This window comes from Buteo buteo, chromosome Z (genome assembly GCF_964188355.1).
Source record: "Buteo buteo chromosome Z, bButBut1.hap1.1, whole genome shotgun sequence".
Taxonomy (NCBI): Eukaryota; Metazoa; Chordata; class Aves; order Accipitriformes; family Accipitridae; genus Buteo; species Buteo buteo.
In genome coordinates, this window is record NC_134204.1 from 50,902,918 (window position 1) to 50,916,751 (window position 13,834).

Sequence of the window (13,834 nt, forward strand, 5' to 3'; positions counted from 1 at the left end):
ATATTCAGATTTCTGAAACCATTTAACAACTACATATCAAATGCACTTGAATTTAAATTTTTCATGTTTAGGAATATAAACGTTCATAAACATGACTTATGTTGTTCATTGCCTTTAGAAAAAGTGGCAATTGTCAGCCAAATAGAAAAAGTCAACTAGTCAAACTTTTAGAGGTAGCTCTATTATACTAAAATGCCAGCCTATAACTAAGCTTAACAAAAAATTTTTCTATATAGGAAGTACTTTCTCCAGCCACATGGTTTGTGTTAGGTTAGGGAGTTCACCCTGGCTGCCAAGTTTAATAACAGTCAGTGTAATATTTTTTTAACCAATGGAGTTGAAAACCCCATAATGTCAGTTGGAAACCCTTCTTGGAAAAAAGCCTTACTTGCCATGGTGTTTAGATAAGCATGAGGGAGCTGAAAAGCAGCAGTATCCATGAATTTATATCTATCTGAGTTGTAAAGTGGGTTGGATTTTTATTTTTATTTTTTTTTCAAATTACTGCTGGAAACGCCTAAACTTTAAAAACTTCAGCTGACTCAGATTTTAAGCCTCAGCCAATTGTACTTTTTAAGTCTTGGTTTATTACTAGTGAACTTTCATTGCAGCTGGTAGTTGGCTGTTTACCAGTGGGCTCTGTAATGAAGTTGTCTTGCATTTCCCCACAGAGCTCAGACTTCTTTTCTCAGCTGAATCTTTTTTAAGCTCTGCATGGGGAAACTCCATCACTCTCTCATTGATAATGTTCAGCATTTGAATTTTTCAACACAAATCTGTAGTAGTTTCAATGTAGCTTACTTTCTAAAGAAAAAAAGTAGAAAGAAACTTCTTTATATTACTTAATAGAACTTTTTAAATTCAAAGGTTATTTTAACACTGAAATGCACCTCTCTCTAGCATCCTGTTCAATTCATTCTGCTTGAGAAATTCAACATTTATACAGAAAAACATTCTTTTCTAGATTATTTTTGTTAGGTAAACTACCATTATTAGAATATTAGTAATGCATTTAGCTACATTATAATTTGGAAAATATGAGAAAATTAGTACAAATCTGCCTTGAATTCCACCCCCACCCCCCATTTTGTGGTATCTTGTAATTTAAAAAAAAAGTCTCAATTTTAGTCCTCAATTACTGGCCTTATGCCTGCTCATTCTTACAAATTGAAGACTTGAGCATCTATACTTAACTGTATTTTAGAAACCAAAGAACTGGCACAGTTTTGGTAGCTTGGTTTGGTTAGAAAGCTAGAGTGCAGCCAATTTAAAATTAATCTGATTTTTCATCCTTAGATGAGGCTAAACATTTCTCCAAATGGAAAGCAAAGCTTCCTTTCCACTGTCTGAGGAGAGAATAGAGTGGGACTACTGCTTGTCTTACAAATTTTAAAAATCTAGCTTTAGAAGGTCTAAACCCACACCATGTAGTGTTACTCTAAATCAAGAGATCTGCCCAAAACAGTAAAATGGAATTGTTACTAAGTGTCATTCTAAATTGGGATTCTAATACATAAATCCTAGTCTATAACATTTCTTCGTTTATAATGTCTCCAGCTTTACCTTTTCTATATTGGTTTCATTAAAAGTACTTTGAAATAGTTTCAGAAGGATAAATACTACACAGAAAACAACTTTTTAAACAATAATATCAAAAAGTGTAGAATGACATTAGTTTGCCAGATTGCTTGGTTTGGTATTTTTTTCAGAAACCTGTATATTTCCAATTGTACATACAACTTATCAATTTATATGCTGCTCTCATTCTTGTTTACTACTACTACTACTACTACTACTACTGCTACTACTACTACTACTACTGGCTTAAATCTAAAAAAATATGTATAACATTTGGGGGAGACAAAAGTCTAAGTTGTAGCTACCCTAATGGAGATTGACCTGAGATATTTTTGTTTGGAGGAAACTACTCTTTTTCTATATGTCTGAAAAGATTTGGTATGTTAGTTCAAGCCCATGTATTTTTAGGAATGGAAACAATGTTTTAAGTAAGTACACTAAAAGGTGTCCTTCTTTCTGAATAATTTATAAGACTAACTAAAGAAAATCCAAGCCATTTATCTTCCCACCTAGTTGTACCTGAAGAGTGTCTTGGAAGCGTATCTGGAGGAGGCCCAAGAGGAAAAGGAACAGTAATGTGGGCTGTCTGTAGATATCGATAGTGAGATGTCTTCCGGTAGCTTTGCCCTTAAATGCAAACACAATGCTGGAATCCTTGTGGAAGCAAAACCAGAGGAGTAATCACTGTAACCCTTTTCTTACACTCCTGCCAGCTCTGTACCATTCAATTCAGTATTTCTTGTGCCAGCCAGAACTCCTCTTCCTCTCTGCTCCCACCCCCTACCCCCCCCTGCCCCCCCATGGGCTTTACAGCATGCCCAGGATGCTTTGGACTCAGATTGCTTTGTCGGGGGCTATGCCTGCCTAAGTAAATAAAAAAGGGAGGCAGGGGGAGGAGTGCCCTTCATGTATTCACTTTTTGTTACCAGCTGGGGTATGGCTTGACCTTAGCTCAGCTGCGGAGCAGCATAGTAAGGAGAGGTGGTCTGTAAGGAAGGATGATGCCTTACTGTTTATACTTTATTTTAATGACAGTTAAGGGGTTGCAAATTTTTTGAGGATATAGATTCTGGAACTTTGTAGAGCAAAATTCTATCTCCCTACAAAGAGATGCTTGGTAGGCAGTATTACTTTGGGGATGGGGATTGTTACTTTAGGGCTAAGTGCCACATATTGCTTAATAGTTGTAGAATTGTATGACAATTCATCTACTGTGGCTGTAGACTTGCTGAGGAAAGAAAGGCAGGTAGTGTCTATCTGTTTCTTCCATGACAGTGGGTAGTTTCTACATCCCTATAAATGGTTTATTTGAATGTCATAGGTGCAACATTGTTCACTGCTCTTCAGTTAACTAGTAAGTCATGTTGTTTCTCATCCCTGGATAGATAAAACCCTTGCAGCAAGACCATTTAATAGCATGAAATTGATATTATAAAATTATATTATTTGAAATTTTTTCCCAAATTTTGTGCTCTAAACTTGATGATTTGTAGCTTCAGCATCACCCAGCAATGCAGAAAAAGTGAATGTGGCTGAGACAAAACTCAATTAAGCATCTCAGATATGCTCAGGTTTATTCTGCTTTATAGATCCATATGTAGGAAGAATGATCTTCTCCTTTGCAAATGGCAGAGTGCTTTCAAGAACATGAGGCAACAATAAACAATGTCTTATTCAGTACCTTTAAATAGGAGTCCAAATGGGACCTGGTTTTCTGATATGTATGAGAGCAGACACTGGGATGCCAGCACAAACCACACTCTTATAGATTGCCACACTTCACCCTAACTGCTAATGGTGTACCACAGCATTCCTGGGCTGGAAGCAGGTCTGTGGATTACAGTCTGCTAGTGGAAACTTTCTGGGACCTAATTGTTCTATATCAAACATCTTAAAAATGACAGAATGTAGACTTTCAGGGTATATACAGGGCAGAAAAAAAATCTATCTGAAGTTTTATGCATGGTGTCAATTAAAAGCTTAATTAAATGCTAATGTTAGTTTATGTTAGTAAATGTTAATATTAGTTAAATGTTTCTACAGAAAATCCCACCAAAGACATGTGAATGTTCTTCAGCCTTTAATTGTAGAATGAGAACAAATAATCTCTGAGTACATGACATAGGATTTGGTGATGCATTCAATTCTCTGCTTTCCTTAGTCATTTCCTTTAACAGTAAGATTACCACGCTAGCTCTTTCCATGCTGCTATTATGCATACTGTGATTTTTGACAATGGACTGTAAAATCCACCTGTGAGAGCCATACAAGTAAATATATGTGTAAATATTTAGCAATAATATTTCAATTTAAAGAGCAGCCCTAGATAGGATGACCAGGTTATACCCAGAGCAAACTACATACTGCCAATTCAGAGGAGTTTGTGGGTGTCTGGCTCCTTTATCAGAAACTGTTATGAACTGAGCTTAGGTGGGTAGATGTTGACATTGGGTATCAGCCTGTAGCCAATGTGAATTGAATAGGTTGAGCAAACTCAATTCTCCTGAACAAGATGTCTGAGCTGTAAAATGCACAATCAGGTGGCTTTACATCCCAAATGATCTGAGCAGAATGATGAAAGATTGAACAAGCCATGAAAGTTAATGTAACCTCAACACTAGGAATAAATTTGCTTTTGACCAGCTCTGGTGGGTCGACCTTGGCTGGCCACCAGGTGCCCACCAAGCTGCTCTATCACTCCCCCTCCTTGGCATTGTGGGGAGAGGGGAGCAAATGAAATGAAAAAACCTTGTGGGTCAAGATAAAGGCAGTTTAATAAAGGAAAAGCAAAGGCTGCATGTGGAAGCAAAGGAAAACGAAGTATTTATTCTCTACTTCCCATCAGCAGGTGATGCCCAGTGAAGTAGGGCCTCAGAATGCATAGCGGTTGCTCCAGAAGACAAATGCCTTAATAACAAATGTCCCTCCCCTGCCTTTCTCTTAGCTTTTATTGCTAAGCAGACATCATATGGTGTGGAATATGCCTCTGGTCACTTTGCATCAGCTGTCCTGGTTATGTCCCCTCTCAAGCTCTTGTGCACCCTCAGCCTACTGGCCTTTGGAGGCCAGGTTGCAGGGGTGGGGGCTTGGAGGACAGCCTTGATGCTATACCAGCACTGTAGCCAAAACACTGGTGTGTTATCAACACCTTTGTAGCTACAAATACAAAGCACAGCACTATCAGGGCTGCTATGGGGAAAGTTAACTGCATCCCCACCAGCTGTGCATGACACAGTAGTAAGTCAGTAGTGGGAGTTTTGTTTTAGTTTTCACCCTCCTAGTTTTGTGAAGATGAATTCTCCTGGGCAGTTGAGACAAATTAGATTCCTAGACAATCCAAAAATTAATCTAAGCATATAAAATTCATACACCTTTAAAGTAGGGTTAGGGAGGTGGTATGGGGGCTAATGGAATGTATTACCTCAAAATACTGTTTTCTGCGTGCATTACTTGGAGCAGTATAGTTCTGCAACAGGCTGTAGTATAGGGAAGAATGAGTAGATCCATATCCTGGAGTCAGACATACCACACTGTAACTGAGTGACCCTTGTTACTTGTCTGAGAATAACTGCAAGAGCATATGAAAATTATAGTGGTAAGTAACTAAAGAAATGTTATGTAATGTGATGATATCTGAACCAAATTGGTATACAGTTGTACAAATATAATACTGTCCATATGCATGAATACTGAAATAATCTCCAAGCAGTGCAAAAGCAGTCTGCATTCAACTGAGCAGGACCACAGTGTGCACAGGGATCTAGAGCTGTAGAGGAACCTTACAGCTGGTGAGAGTGCAGGGTCAAGCCAAAAATGCTGACCTCTTTGGAATAAAAGTTATGTCAGTGATCTGCATGCTTTTCTAGAGAAAATGCAAGAGTAGGGCAAAAAAAGAGTATCTGAAAGAGACTGCAAAGTAAGGGGAAGAAAATACTATCTAACATGAAAAACATATGTAGACCACCTAATTTAATATTTAATATAGCAGCTTCCCATCTTGTGTCCAGAGCATAGCTATTTTGGTCTCTCATGGAGGCACAAAGGGTTTTTATAGTTTTTCTCACTGGGAGCTGTCAAACCGGCCTTAATAAACTCTGTTAGCTACTCCTTTCCCCACATAGTGTTATATCCTCTAACATGTGACCCTCTACAATCATGTTGAGCCTAGAAAGTTTGGAAAACTCACTGGGCTGAATTCACTAACTACCCTGTTCTCCAAAAGAGCAAGCAAATGCGTATCGCAAGGATGAACACTATGCTTTTTTATCCTGCTCTCTTTAGCTCTAGTGAGCAGAACAGGACCTAGCCTGTTAATTATTTTTTTCAGATTAGTCTGTCTTTTGATGTGTAATGTTACCTTCTTGTACCAGTAGTGAATTGCTTTTCCAGGAGTGAAACCCACATCTGCTGATGCCAGTTCTGCTGGCGTGAATGTGAATGAATAAGGGGCCTTCAGAACAAGCGCTTAGCCATGGGAGATCAGGAAACAGGGAAGACTAGATGCTATAGTCAAGACAGCAAGGGTTTGGTGTTGTGCTGGGCAGCAGCTAATGCTACACCTGTATGAAAACATAAAGCTAAAAGAGATAGCAGGCTTGAGATTTATCTCTTGGCATCTCCTCTGCTATGTCTGCTCTCAAGCCCTAAACAGCCAGGTACACCCTGGAAGACTAAAGGGACTGACGCCATCTAAGCTATTATTAGAGACAAGACTGTAATAACCGATCAGTCTGATTATTTGCAGTTCTCTGCACATGCATAAGGAATGTTGTACTGTCTTCCTACATTTATAAACTTAAAAACAGTGTTCCTTACAAAACTATCACAAACAAGTTGCAGTGGTTTATTTCTGTTGAGCAATGTTGCCATTATCCCAGCAGAGGGAAATCTGGAGACATTGTCAAAGCAGATGTAGTTTTACAGCCTTAAAACCAGCTTGTTGTCATAAATACATTGGAATTAGTTAGTGAAGGCCTTTCTTTTTAATTATATGACTGCAGGCAATGATTAACTGATATTATTGCTTAGTATGCATTAGGACATGTTTCTTTTTAAGCTGTGCTCCCAAGAATAAGATCTGGGGCATTAAATACATTGGTGGTGTCTCTTGTTTTTCTCTAAAAATTAAGTTAGTTTTTTAAAGTTATTTAAACTTTGAAGTTCTGGATAGAAGCAAGATACATTATTTGGGACTTTTTCCTTCTTCTTTAGATATTTTATGTGTGCCAAAAGTAGTTAACAGATCTTCACATAAAACCAAAGAAGGCATGCCTTAATATATGAAAAGCATCAGGCTTTACTGAAAGGGATACATGCTACTTAATGAAAACTCTTCTGGTCCTTAACAGAAAGTTTTGTCCTTTACAGTAACAAGTGGAACAGTGCCAGGAAAATGACAATAGCATAGACATAGCTATACTGACAAAACTATACACGGTAATGGTAATGTAAAAGCTATTTTTTTTTCCATTGCTCATCTCCTGCAGAAAAAAGAGAGGCCAGTGTAATGGTATCTCCATAAGGGGATTCTGCTGACCTACCTATATTGGCCAGTGGTGGGAACTTCAAATGCCTGAGCAATGTATAAGTGACAGAAGTCTGTAATGTAAAACTAATCATGTGGAAACCAGAGATTCCTGATTAGTCATGAGACTGAGGAAGAATAATTAGGTTAGTAGTAGTAGTAGTAGTAGTAGTATAGGAACTGGAACAGAAATCACCACTACTGAGTGGCTTAAGATTGATTTGGTCTTACATTCTAAAGGGATGAAAAAGTCTGGTAAAAGCTACCCAGTACCAAGCCAGAATTGTTCTAAAGTGATAGGAAGTAAAACATTTGCAGAAGCAACCAACCACAGACTCCTACCCAATTTACTGAGCAAGTCTCCTTGGCTTTCTGCACAAGCCTTTGCCACAGAATTGCACTCCAGAATTGGAAATTTCATTTTAATACTGCTACTTCTGAAGAGGAAAAATAAATATGTGAGAAATTGAACCAGATGCATGCTTCTACTTAAAGCCCAAGAGCGCTGACTCACCATCACAAGGAACTTAAGCTCCAGTGGTTGATTTCTCTTCCTCCTTCCAGCCTTTGCCAGAGGCTATTGTCCCCAGCACTGCAGAAGCAGCCAACAAGAACATGTATCTGCTCTTTATACTCTTCAGTTCATCATATAAGCTAAGGTTATCAGCAATTTATACATGTCAGGCTGGAAGCAATGGTAGGACTGTAAAGAATGTGCCATCCTCGCTATAGAAGCTGTGGGTCCTTGGATATCTGACCCCAAAGCAAAGCTGCTGCTTTTTATTTGCTTATTTAATCGTTATTTTTAACCTTAGTCAGTTCCTTGGCTTGGTTAACTTGTGGCTTAGGAAGCAGTCTCACAAACTTCACAGCCACCAAAACTGGGGGAGAACGTGGTGGTGGGAAGAGGCCAGAGGACAAGGAGGTAGGAACTGCTTGCATCAGTTTTGCCAAGAAATGTCTGTATTGCCATAGCCAGCAGCAGGGCAGGGGACAGTGTTGATTGTGGGAGACAAGAGCTGCTTCTGTGTCTGCAGATGAGCTTACTGCGAGTATAGTTAAATGATGTCTGTCTAGTCAGTGTGTGAATTCCATCATTTGCCTCAAGGCTGAACTAACTCAGCAATCCATAGAAATTTGTGTCTCTAGTCAGCTGTTCTGCAGAATACCCTGTTAATCTTCCTAGCCCCGTTCACAAGTGCCTTTTTAGGTGTTAAACAGCTTCCATTTATACTGAACTCAGAAGCCGGGTAGTTTTGAGCATCATCTTTAGTATTTCTTTGTTAAAGTCCCCATCATCAGTACATAAATCTGCAATGAGCTAAAATTATAAATGCAAAAAGACCACTGAAACAAGTTGCATCATTGTATGCTTCATTTTAAAAAATAAGCAACTCCATTTTTAAAAGTGTCTGAATTTCTGTCCTGTAATGCTGGGGTGACTTTTAATCTTCTTAAGCAATTTGACTTTACTCCTGAGACCTTGTGCCCTAGTTAATACAGCAAAATTTTGTTACGGAGTCCTCTGCTAACCCAGATTCCTGTAACGGGTGTGTGTGGGAAGTTTGCCTGTCATGTAAATGTTGAGGTGCTCTTACACTGAGATGCCCTTTTCTTGGAGCCTGTTATCTGGCCTCCATAGCAGTGCATACTACATTGTGCTTATATATAATCGAGTATAAGCACAAACAACTCCTGGCTTTGTATATATGTCAAGTAGATGTATTGCCCTTTTTAATTGCTGCTCCACATTGTATAGGTGATGAAGATGCCAAGTTCTATGCAACTACTCATGAGAAATGTCCTGTTTCTGCATCACCTGGGAGACCTAACTATTAAATTATCCAAAAATGGGCTATAGGTGAGTCAGGGGACAAGGAGCATTTTACACCTGCCAGGAAGACCATTGCCAGGCTAAGTCAGTATAGTGTCAATTCCTTTTGTTGGTGTCTGAATCTTTTGGGTAGAATAGTGCTTACTTCACATTTGTTAGCAGGAAACATAAATTAAAAAAAAAAAGCTATCTTGCTGTGTGGCAGTACCACAAAAATTATCCAGAATGTGCACTTTAAGATACAGAAGCTAGATAACAAGCCTTCCTAACTGACAGTGCTGCCCAGAGCTTTTATTTATCTGTACAAGGAACGAGTGTAGTGTTAGCACCAACACTTATATGTGGTTCCACAGGATAACTCTTTGCTGTCCTGGACAAAGCCTTTATCTGATCAGCAGTTCAATCCTATCTACAAGTGCTAGGTCAGCAGGTTAATTGGAAATTTGTGACTGGTTTGATGATCCAGGAAAACCAGTGTGATGTCTCACAGGTTTGTAAGACAGAAGTATGTTGAGGTCACTAAGTCAAAGGGCTCAGAGAAGCCCCTCCAAATTTTTTCAATTCCTGTGTCAGCAGAGTGCTGTTACTATTTAGTGTTTTGAGATTTACTGCCAGCAGGAAACTTATAAAGCAAAGACCCCTGGGGCTTGTGATTGTATAATTCTAAACAGCATAACAATACTTTTTGTAGCTTTTATCACTCTCTGCCTGGAGCCAGCAAACTGCAGTTCTGGGAGGTTTGCTTGCTCCAAATGATTTAGGACAGGGCTTTTGAGTTACAGAGATGCTCAGAAGACATGAAGAGAGTGATCTATATCAAGAGAGAACCAAAAGGAAAGAGGTTTGCTTGGGCAGACATCTCATTCTGTTGCTTTCTTCCTGCTACTGCTACTGTTACCCCATGCAAACCAACAGGTTCCTTTTGCACAGCGATTTGCTGTTCCTGTAGCTGTCACAGCACGTAATTCATTGTTTCTGGAACATCTTCTCCAGCTGTTCCTTGGCAAGAAGGGGCTTGCTGGTGGTTCAGTCTGTAGTGGAATGATTGAAAAGTGTATGCTCTTGGAAAGGCATATGTAATGATGGTCCAGCCAGTCCCTCAGTGGTAGCTTTAGGCAAAAAAAGGACAGTGTGTGACTAATACCAAGTCCACATTTTGTGCTCTTACTATACCACAGAACACAGTAATGCTTCCAAATTTTTGTCTCTCTTCTATTAAAGAAAAATATTTTAATTGCTTTTACAGCTTCTGGGTTGTTCTTTTTCAAAACTTTAAAATATACTTTAAGCGTTTTTCTTTAAATTTATCTTCCTCATTCTGTATGGGTTATTAACTTTGTCTTTAACACCATGAGGCAGATACAATAAATTGTTTGGGGACTAAACACATTCATGTTGAGATGAACAGTTCTCTTCCTTGCTACCAAGCTTCCTGCCTCATGCTAGGCCAAATTGTTTAATCAAGAAGCACAAAGAAGGAAAAAACTCCTGTGGTGCATGCAAAGACAAACTGATGCTTTAAGTCAGATGCTTTTTAAATCTACATTTACACTTGCTTTAAAGACTTACCCAATTTTCTGACTGTAGCACTTCTGTGTTTCAGAGCAGTAACTACATGGGAAAATGTTTCTGGTGCATGTTCCATGCTATGACATACCTTATTTTTCAATAACTGAACATGGAAGATGTAATTCTTGCTACCTGCTGAGGTTGCTCTATAGTTTTCAGCTGTTTTGGAGTAAACCTGTTTCCCATCCCCTCCTTAATGTTCCATTAAATCATCAGTTTCTGCTAATTCTTAGATGTTGTGTTATATTTGGTTAGCAAAAGGGGAAACAGATGTAAGTTGAAAGAGATTTTCTCTGATAAGCTCTGTGTACATCAAAAAAAATGGATCCGCTGCCTTCACTGTCAGAAACCCCTATTCAGCGCTACTCAGAAAATTTACTGTCAGAAATCATCTCTCAGTTCTTGCAAGATAGTATATACTGGGTGACAAGAGTAAATTGCTGTTGGGGTAAAACATATTTAATATCCCTATTTTTAACTTTCATGCTGAAAATAAATGCTTGATTTTTAACAGTGCTGCTGGGAATTCAGAAGACATTTTTGGGGGAAAACATCACTGTTCCTTCGCCTGTTGTGCATGACTTTATAACCCAGAATGTTGATATCTTCATCCATCAAGATAAATAACTATATTGGAGTTCTCTGCTTGGGTTCTCTGACCCATATCGTTTTTATTATCCTGTTTCCACATAGGAACCAGACATCCAGACAGCTGATTCCTCAGGAATTCTGCCTTCACCAAATGCCACAGAGTCGTTTTTTGCCAATAACACAGCAAATCTAGTAACTTAATGTATCTTAAGACTTACAGCAGCTTTCCTGATGTTGGTAAAATACAGATTTTTCAATAGTTTCTGAATTATAGCTAATAAAATTAGAAAAAGAGGGGGGTTTTAAAGCTATTTTTTTTCTCTTTAATCTTAGAGATTTGAAAAAAAACTGGCATATTGAATATGCAACACTTTGTGACTGACCTAATACAATGTTTTGAAATAAACTGTGATGGCCCTCATGACCTCTTCTCCACTAAAATTTGCTAAAAGTTGCTAAAAATTTCCCTGACAAATTTGATACGTGTACGTTTCTGCGTGCATTTGTGTATGGTCAGGCATGTGTAGGGTCAGGCATATATTTGAACGTATGGAGAAGCTTGTATTTCAGCAACCTACTCCATGTACTTTCATCAAGCATTTTTTACATGCATGGAAACTATCTCTTTGCATACATAGGAGTAATTAAATCTATTGTTTGCAGTAGCATTGTTTTGCTGACTGCGAAGTTCGGCATTAGGCAGGCTTGCTCCAGCCAGTGACAAACTTGCCAGTCAACAGGATAGCTGACTTGAGGTGCGAAATAAATGAAACCTGTATTAAGTGAATGTTTTTCTGCCTTTCAGTACAAATTCTCCATTATTTGAGTAAAATCTACATATGACTCTTTGTTGAGCCTTTCTTAAGCTGTAAGACCTGACTCATGAAATGCCACAGTTACCCTCATCTAGTCTTCTTATAGCAGAAACTCCTTACTGGTACCATTTCTGCATGGATGGCCCTGTCTGAGCTAGGCAAAAATCACTTCTTCTTTTAGCAAAGGGATGTTGGAAGGACAGAATTGCTTTTGGTGCCTCTGACCGAGAGGAAGGTGATGCACTGGAACTCTTAATGTAGTAAGGGGACAGGGAAGAGGAATATAAAGTAGATTTGGTTTGTTTGCTATGAAGATAACCTAACACCATTGTGTAGCAATGTAAGGAAAGAAAACATAAGGAAATTCTGTGTGGAATGAATGCACAAAGCATCTTTTGTACTCCCAAGTCTACCAGATAGGAGCAGATGATACACTTCTGAAGAAGGAATGCTATTTTAATATGAGAAAGCACCTTGGAATGGAGATTCTCTCATCTAATTCCTACTGGTTTAGTAGCTTTCTTCTAAGAAATGTTTTTTCATTGGAAAAGTTCCCCAAGAGCTATTTCTAGGAGAAATGACAGAGAAACCATTGTGGTTTTCCTTTAAACTAGCTTTTTAATTACATCAGATGCCACCTACAATATACTAAGTCCTCTGACTTGTATTTATTTCATTACTGTGAGTTGGTTTGTAGAAAAAAAGAACTAGATTAATGCCAGTTTAAAGCTTGGACTAGCACACCTCTCACCTAGAGAAAAAACTGTGGTGATGTATAACTTACTTACCCAGCAGTTCTTGTTCAGTGTGGGTGTCAGTTATAGTCTGTGACAGAATAGAAAGGGAGGGTAAAGCCTGTGAATGTGATATGTTTTAAGGACTGATGAAAGGAAATTACAAACTATTTCTGGACAAGTACTTCTCAGTTTGGCCTGTTGCCTCCTTCACAGGAGATTCTGCCACAACCTGAAGGCACTGAAGTTTTGATGGGGAAAAAAAAGGGTGTGTGTGTGTATTTTTGGTCTGACATCTGAAGGTAGTATTTTATCTGTTGCTTTGTTGGTTCAGGTTTCCCTGGAGAGCTTACACTGACTACTCGGACTATGCAGAGCTTATTGACTGGATGCGGTCCTCAGTCTCAGCTGGAGCCTCTAAGCATAATTGTAATACAAAAACTAGTCCAGGGTACTACATGAATGAATTTGTAGATCTCCTAAAGCCCTTGTTCTCCCTTGAGAGTAATTTTAAAGTATATTAATTATTTAACAAGCATGACATTGCAGATGTAGTCTGAAGATTGCTGGTAATACATTTCTCTGTCCCATGCATCAGCTGTCCTTGAGGGAATGCATGCACTTTGCATGCTTGTAAGTCAGGATTATAGCCTACTCTTCTGGCAGTTTTTGAAAGTCTAATTGGCTTGAGCAGTTAAAGAAGATTTATACGTGAGCAGAGACTGCAGAAGTGTACCTACCCAATTCTTAGCTTGCGACACTAAGCTTTGTGGTTTGGGTTTGCTTTTAAATGGAAAGGAAGAATGGAAAAACACAGAAAAGGTCAGAATGACCTAACCTGTCTTGGAGTCGTGCTCAGCTGGCCAGATACAACCTCTGTTCCTCTCTCAGTCTTTGCCCTTCTCTTCTTCTTTGGTCTCTGACAGACCAAAACTGTCAACAAGAAAGAGCCTCCAAGTTTCACTTCAAAATAACTGTCCCTTCTCAATCTGCTCTCGTTTTAGAGCCAACATTATAGTGTTCATGCTTGCATGTGAGAGTGATTTTCTTAATTCAGCAAGACTGATGATAAGCTTTATAGATATTTGTTAGCACAGGTATTGAAAGTGTAAGTAAAAAAGAACAACAAAGAAGGAAAGGAAAACCAAACCAAAACTACACTTCTCTCATTCTCAAGAGGCATGTATTT